The sequence below is a fragment of the Theropithecus gelada genome, chromosome 10 (genome assembly GCF_003255815.1).
Source record: "Theropithecus gelada isolate Dixy chromosome 10, Tgel_1.0, whole genome shotgun sequence".
Taxonomy (NCBI): domain Eukaryota; kingdom Metazoa; phylum Chordata; class Mammalia; order Primates; family Cercopithecidae; genus Theropithecus; species Theropithecus gelada.
In genome coordinates, this window is record NC_037678.1 from 32,883,807 (window position 1) to 32,890,731 (window position 6,925).

General features: G+C 50.6%; 1 pseudogene; it reads left to right on the plus strand.

Moving 5' to 3' along the window:
* The first annotated feature begins 1,388 nt into the window (after positions 1-1,388).
* LOC112632419 lies at positions 1,389-3,450 on the plus strand (annotated as a pseudogene).
* The last annotated feature ends 3,475 nt before the right edge of the window (positions 3,451-6,925 follow it).

Below are 6,925 nucleotides of genomic sequence, written 5' to 3' on the forward strand. Positions count from 1 at the left end.
CCGATCCACACGGATATACCTGAATAAACAAACAGCAAAGAGAAAAGTCTTCCCTACCACAGAATGACCACTGACCCAGTAATCAATACAGGAAGAATGAAGTTAGAGAACCACCACTTGGCAACTGCCCTATTAATAGGTTATTTGGTCAAGAATTAAGTGAGGCCAGGCATGGGACCTGCATGAGGCCAGGTGTGAGACGCCTGAAATCTCAGCACTTTGGGAAACCAAGACAGAGGATCTCTTGAGGCCAGGCATTTGAGACCAGCCTGGGCAACACAGTGACGCCCCCATCTCTACAAAAACATTAAAACATGAAATAGCTGGGCATGGTGGGGTGTGCCTATGGTCCTAGCTACTTAGAAGGCTGAGGTTGGAGAATGGCTCCCTCCTTGGGCCTAGGAGTTGAGGCTACAGTGACCTATGATGGCGGCACCATCTGCACTCCAGCCTGGGGTGACAGAGCGAGACTCTGTTTCTAAAAACATAAGATGTCCAGCCTGGGCAGCATGGCAAAGTCCTGTCTCTACAAAAAAAAAAAAAAAAAAGTATTCAGGTGTGATGGTGCACCCCTATAGTCCCAGATACTTGGGGGGCTGAGGCAGGAGGGTCACTTGAGCCTAGGAGATTGAGGCTGTCATGAGCCTAAATCATGCCACTGCACTTCAGTCTTGAGTGAGAGAACAAGATCGTGTCTTTTTTTTTTTTTTTTTTTTTTTTTTTGAGACGGAGTCTCACTCTGTCGCCCAGGCTGCCAGGCTGGAGTGCAGTGGCGCGATCTCGGCTCACTGCAAGCTCGGCTCACTGCAAGCTCCGCCTCCCGGGTTCATGCCATTCTCCTGCCTCAGCTTCCCGAGTAGCTGGGACTACAGGCGCCCGCCACCACGCGCGGCTATTTTTTTTTTTTAATATTTTTAGTAGAGATGGGGTTTCACCTTGTAAGCCAGGATGGTCTCAATCTCCTGACCCCGTGATCCGTCTGCCTCAGCCTCCCAAAGTGCTGGGATTACAGGCATGAGCCACGGCGCCCGGCCCCAACAAAACTTTATTTGCAAAAACGAGTGGAGCACCACATCTGGCTCACGGGTGGTAGTTTGTTGTCCCTTTCTCTTGATGGAACAGAAAACAATGTGGGAAAATGAGGGCACTGATGACTTTAAGTCAAAAGTGATACAGAAGAACTTTGAACTAAAAAAAAGTTTTAAGAATATCTTACTTTTATGATATTTTATCTGTGTGTACTTATAAAAGTGACATCTGATTAAAAAACAAAACAAGGGGACTGCCATCAGCAACAGCCCCAAAGCCCCGTGGGCTCCTTGCTGGGTTGTGAGTTCAGCAGCCCCAGCAGGGTGCATCAGTCAAACACAGCTAGGACTCCCCACAACATGCGTGTCCCAGGCTGGCATTGAGACACAGCAGTGATGTTGCTGCGGGGGGCTGCCGATGGCACTGGTGCTGGTGCTGGGGTGGCTGCTATGGGTGAGGGGGTGTCAAGGAGGACCACAGTAGTGTGCATGATGTGAGCCAGAGCTCCCAGGTGGTCGCCTTTGAACGGGCCAATGTCCAAGACCTCTATATGATTGTGCTCTGCATCCTTGAGGCCAGCCTGGCCAGGACTGGTTCTACCTGTCCCACAAGGTCACCAGCATGGTCCCTGAGAGCACCCTGCTCATCATCCTGGGCCTGGTGCCGGGCAGCCCATCTGGGTGGCCAAACACATAGCATCCTTCATGCTGATGTCCCCCATCATGCTAGACACCAGCTACCTCATCCCCAACAGGGTCTTCTTTGGAAACCTGGGCACCATCCTGCTGTACAAGGTCATCAGCACCATGTGGAATACAGCCACCACCATCCTGTCCCTCTATGGCATCTCCCTTAGTAGGCTCATGGGCAACCTGCAGATAGGGCTGCTGGACTGCCTCCTGTTCAGCAGCCTGATCACCACTGTTGACCCGGCAGCTGTCCTGGTTGCATTTGAGGAGGTTCATGTCAATGAGGTCATGTTCACCATCATCTTCAGGGAGTAGCTACTGAATGACTCTGTCATTGTGTTTCTGTACAATATGTTTCAATCTTTTGTGACACTGGGTGGTGACAACGTGACCAGCATGGACTCTATGGAAGGTGTAGTCTGTGGTGAGCCTGGGGGGCACGCTGATGGGGGTGGTCTTTGCCTTTCCGCTGTCACTGGTGACCCACCTCACCAAGCACGTGCACATCATTGAGCCTGGTTTCATGTTCGTCATCTCCTACCTGTCCATCCTGATGTCTGAGAAGCTGTTGCTGGAGGCCATCCTGGCCATCATCTTCTGTGGCATCTGCTGCCATAAGTATGTGAAGGCCAACATCTAGGAGCAGTTGGCCACCACCATGTGCTACACCATTAAGATGCTGGCCAGTGGCACCAATCCCATCTTCATGTCCCTGGGCATCTTAGCCATGCACCTGCTCATCTGGATGTGGAACAGGGCCTTTCTCCTCCTGCACTGCCCTTCACCTTCATGTGCCGACGCCATCAGTGTCATCCAGTCCTGGCTCCTGGACTGCTATTGGACGGTGCGGCTGGAGATCATAGACCAGGTGGTCATGTCCTATGGAGGCCTGCATGGGGCCATGGCCTTCATCCTGGTCATGCTTCTGAATGGAAACAAGGTCAAGGAAAATAACCTGTTTGTCGGCACCACCGTCATCACCTTCAGGGTCATCTTCTGGGGTCTGACCATCAAGCCCCTGGTGCAGTGGCTGAAGGTGAAGAGGAGTGAACATCGGGAGCCCACGCTCCATGAGAAGCTGCACTGCCACGCCTTCGACCACATCCTCTTGGCCATCAAGGACATATCCAGGCATATCAGGCACAATTATCTCAGAGAGATGTGGTCCCACTTTGACAAGAATTTCCTCAGCGGAGTCCTCATGAGAAGGCTGGCCCAGAAGTCTCCAGATGGGATCCTCAATGTCTTCCACAAGCTGAACCTGAAGGATGCCATCAGCTAAGTGACCAAGGGAGAGTGCCTGAGGTCCCTGGCCTTCATCAGCTCCCCAAGTGCTAATAATGTGGTAAACGTGGACTTCACACCACGATCGTCCACTATGGTGGCCTCTGTCTCCTACCTCCTGAGGGAGAACATCAGCGCCGTCTGTCTGGACATTCAGTCCCTGGGGCAGCATGGAAGAGCATTTGGTACAGGGAGCACACGGTCATGCACCACACACTGCAGCAGTACCTGTGCAAGCCGGGGAAGGAGTACATGCATCGCTACAGCCACACCAACTGAGGACAAGAAGCAGGACTGGGATATCTTCCACAGGTCCATGAGGAAGTGCTTGGAATCCTTCAAGTAGACCAAGCTCGGGATCACCCAGAACAAGAAGGCAGCCAAGCTGTACAAGCCAAAACACGACCAGAAGTGGGGAACTCCCAAAGCTCTGCGCCCGCTCCAGTAGAGCCGCACTAATGCCAACCCAGGCCAGGGCCCGGGCCTCAGCGGCCATCCTGTGCTGCTGAACAAAATGAATTTGCAAAAGTGATACCCTAGACAAGGCTCCAGGCCTCTCCCAGCCCAGCGCTTCTCCCCGGGGACTGTGGGGTGCGTCCGCAGTGCTAGGACTCCGGGCGTGACCCTAGAGTGGATGCAGGCCCAGCATGTAGCCCAGGCTTAAGTGCTATTTTCAGGTCCTTAGCAGTTTGTTGAACTGCTGGGTCACCTCGTGGGCTGCAGGTAAACTTGCAGCCCAGCAAGTTTGCTCAGCACTTGTGGGTTTAGACTCCTTGAACCAGCATCTGCCCCCTTTCCCTCCCAGTTTCCATCCTGCCCTCGCCAGCTCTGGAGGTGGCAGCTCTGGGTGGCTGCCATGCAAATGCCTCTTCTGGATCTGGCAGCTCAAGCGGGGATGGAGGGATGAGGCCTGAAGTGACCTTGAGGTCATTTAAATTTTCTAAATTAGACAAAACAATTTTTTAAAAAACCCATATTCCCATGCCTTTTTTTTTTGAGACGGAGTCTTGCTCTGTCGCCCAGGCTGGAGTGCAGTGGCCGGATCTCAGCTCACTGCAAGCTCTGCCTCCTGGGTCTACGCCATTCTCCTGCCTCAGCCTCCTGAGTAGCTGGGACTACAGGCGCCTGCCACCTCGCCCGGCTAGTTTTTTGTATTTTTTTGGTAGAGACGGGGTTTCACCGTGTTAGCCAGGCTGGTCTCGATCTCCTGACCTCGTGATCCGCCCGTCTCGGCCTCCCAAAGTGCTAGGATTACAGGCTTGAGCCACCGCACCCGGCCTCCCATGCCTTTTAAAAATCAAAAACACGTACTGTTTCTTTTCAGTGTAAGCAGTTTTAATTACGTACCAGGGGCAGAGTCTACGATACAAGACAGAACTGCAGATAAAGTCTCTTTCCAACATAGTTGGGAGACATGGCTCACTCCACCTGTTCCAGGTGTCACTTAGAAATCTAATGAATGGCTCTAAACCAGGTAAACTAAACAATTTTCCAAAGTCAAAGAAGCAGTTTATGACATTAAAGCACTTAGCCAATTTAACCTCTGACTTAATTTAGAACAAATGTCTAAACTTTAAAGACTTTTTTTTACCAATAATTTAAAAACTGTATTTCCCAAAGAATACTTAAGTCATGTGAAATAAAAGGCATGAGACTATTTTTCTTTTCTTTTTTTTTTTTTTTCTTGAGACGGAGTCTCGCTCTGTCACCCAGGCTGGAGTGCGGTGGCCGGATCTCTGCTCACTGCAAGCTCCGCCTCCCGGGTTTACGCCATTCTCCTGGTTCAGCCTCCCGAGTAGCTGGGACTACAGGCGCTCGCCACCTCGCCCGGCTAGTTTTTTGTATTTTTTAGTAGAGACGGGGTTTCACCGTGTTAGCCAGGATGGTCTCGATCTCCTGACCTCGTGATCCGCCCGTCTCGGCCTCCCAAAGTGCTGGGATTACAGGCTTGAGCCACCGCGCCCGGCCGAGAGTGTCTATTTTTCTGACAAAATATTTAAGAGCTTTCATTTTCCTTTAATCCAATTAATTAGAGCTCCTTCATACAAGCATCACACACACTTCTAGACAGGAGAAGATCTAGCAGTTTTAAGTTTTTCTTCCCATCTTATGACTTTCTGACTTGTCCTATATTTCTCTCTTTCCTAGTCATTCTACTTTAGGACAAGAATTTGCCATACAAGATGCTCTCTCACATAAAATTTCTTTCCTTCATAACCTATCTTATCATAAATATATCTTCATATCCACAACTTTTTCTTTTTTTCTTCTTTTTTTTTGAGATGGAGTTTTGCTCTTGTTGCCCAGACTGGAGTGCAATGGTGTGATCTCTGCTCACTGCAACCTCTGCCTCCCGAGTTCAAGCAATTCTCCTGCCTCAGCCTCCTGAGTAGCTGGGATTACAGGCATGTGCCACAACACCTGGCTAATTTTGTATTTTTAGTAGAGATGGGGTTTCTCCATGTTGGTCAGGCTGCTCTCGAACTCCTGACCTCAGGTGATTTGCCTACCTTAGCCTCCCAAAGTGCTGGAATTACAGCGCTCAGTTTCCACAACTTTCTTTAGATCTCTCTCCTCTACTAATTTCTGATGGCCCCCCAAATCAAAAAGGTCAGATAAGGCAAAGCAAAACAGAGTAGAGCCTTAGATTTTTTTTTTCTTTTTCTTTTTTTTTTTTTTTTTTTGAGACCGAGTTTCACTCTTGTTGCCCAGGCCGCAGTGCAATGGCGCCATCTCGTCTCACCGCAACCTCTGCCTCCCAGGTTCAAGAGATTCTCCTGCCTCAGCTTCCCGAGTAGCTCGGATTACAGGCACGCACCACCACGCCCGGCTAATTTTTTTGTATTTTTAGCACAGACCGGGTTTCACCATGGCCAGGCTGGTCTTGAACTCCTGACCTCAGGTGATCCGCCCGCCGGCCTCCCACAGTGCTGGGATTACAGGCATGAGCCACAGGGCCCGGCCGAGCCTTAGATTTTGAGAGGGACCTGTCTGCTTACAGTTCCTGGGGTTCCATGAGGAAAACAGAGAAACAGAGGTTTCTCCTAAAATGGAGTCTGCAGCACCTTCTGTTTTTCCCAGGAGTCCCAGGTTGTCAGAAACTACCTTAGGTCCTCTCATATGAGCATCAAGAGAGGCAAGAAGACAGACTAGGGACATAATTCAGTCAACTGAGAAGAAAAAGGAAACCTTAGTACTGCTCCCATTGTAAAGATGGATAAACTGAGGCACCATGCATACTGTATGGAACCCGCCCAGGCAATGCAACCCGGGATAGCGTGCCCAACCTGCCCCCGCAGCGAGCAGTGCACTCCCAGATACCACACCTACCCTGCTGCCTTTTCTACCACTCTGGCCATACTCCCGCTGTGGGCTGCCTTCCTACCGCTCTCGCCGCTGCGGTCTCCACGGCCACCACAAACCACAGCAAAACCAGCCACGCTGTCACAGACTCAAGTCTCCAGCATCCAGCAGGTGTCTTCCTCTTCCCCGTCCCCTTCTCTAAGCGGAGCACCAAGCAGCAGGGCAGGAAGACACAGAAGAGCCTGGTAATGGCCTGTCTCCTGGCCCCCTCAGCTGGCTTTATATAGGGAGGTTTTGCAACTGACTTCCCAGACAACATGTTCTGATTGGATGAGAGAAAACCTCTAGGCCTACTCTGATTGGACTTTATTATCACGTTCTGATTGGTTGGCTAAAGAATTGCTCTCATCCAATCAGAACATGATAATAAAGTCCAATCAGAGTAGGCCTAGAGGTTTTTCTCCCATCCAATCAGAACATGTAGTTCAGGACACAGTGGTATAACTTCCGTATATAAAGCATGCTGAGCGTGGGTCAGGCCATTCCAGATTCTTCTGTGTATGACGCCCCAGTAGCTCCCGCCTGCCTTAGAGGAAGAAGAGGCCAAAGGAGAGACACCT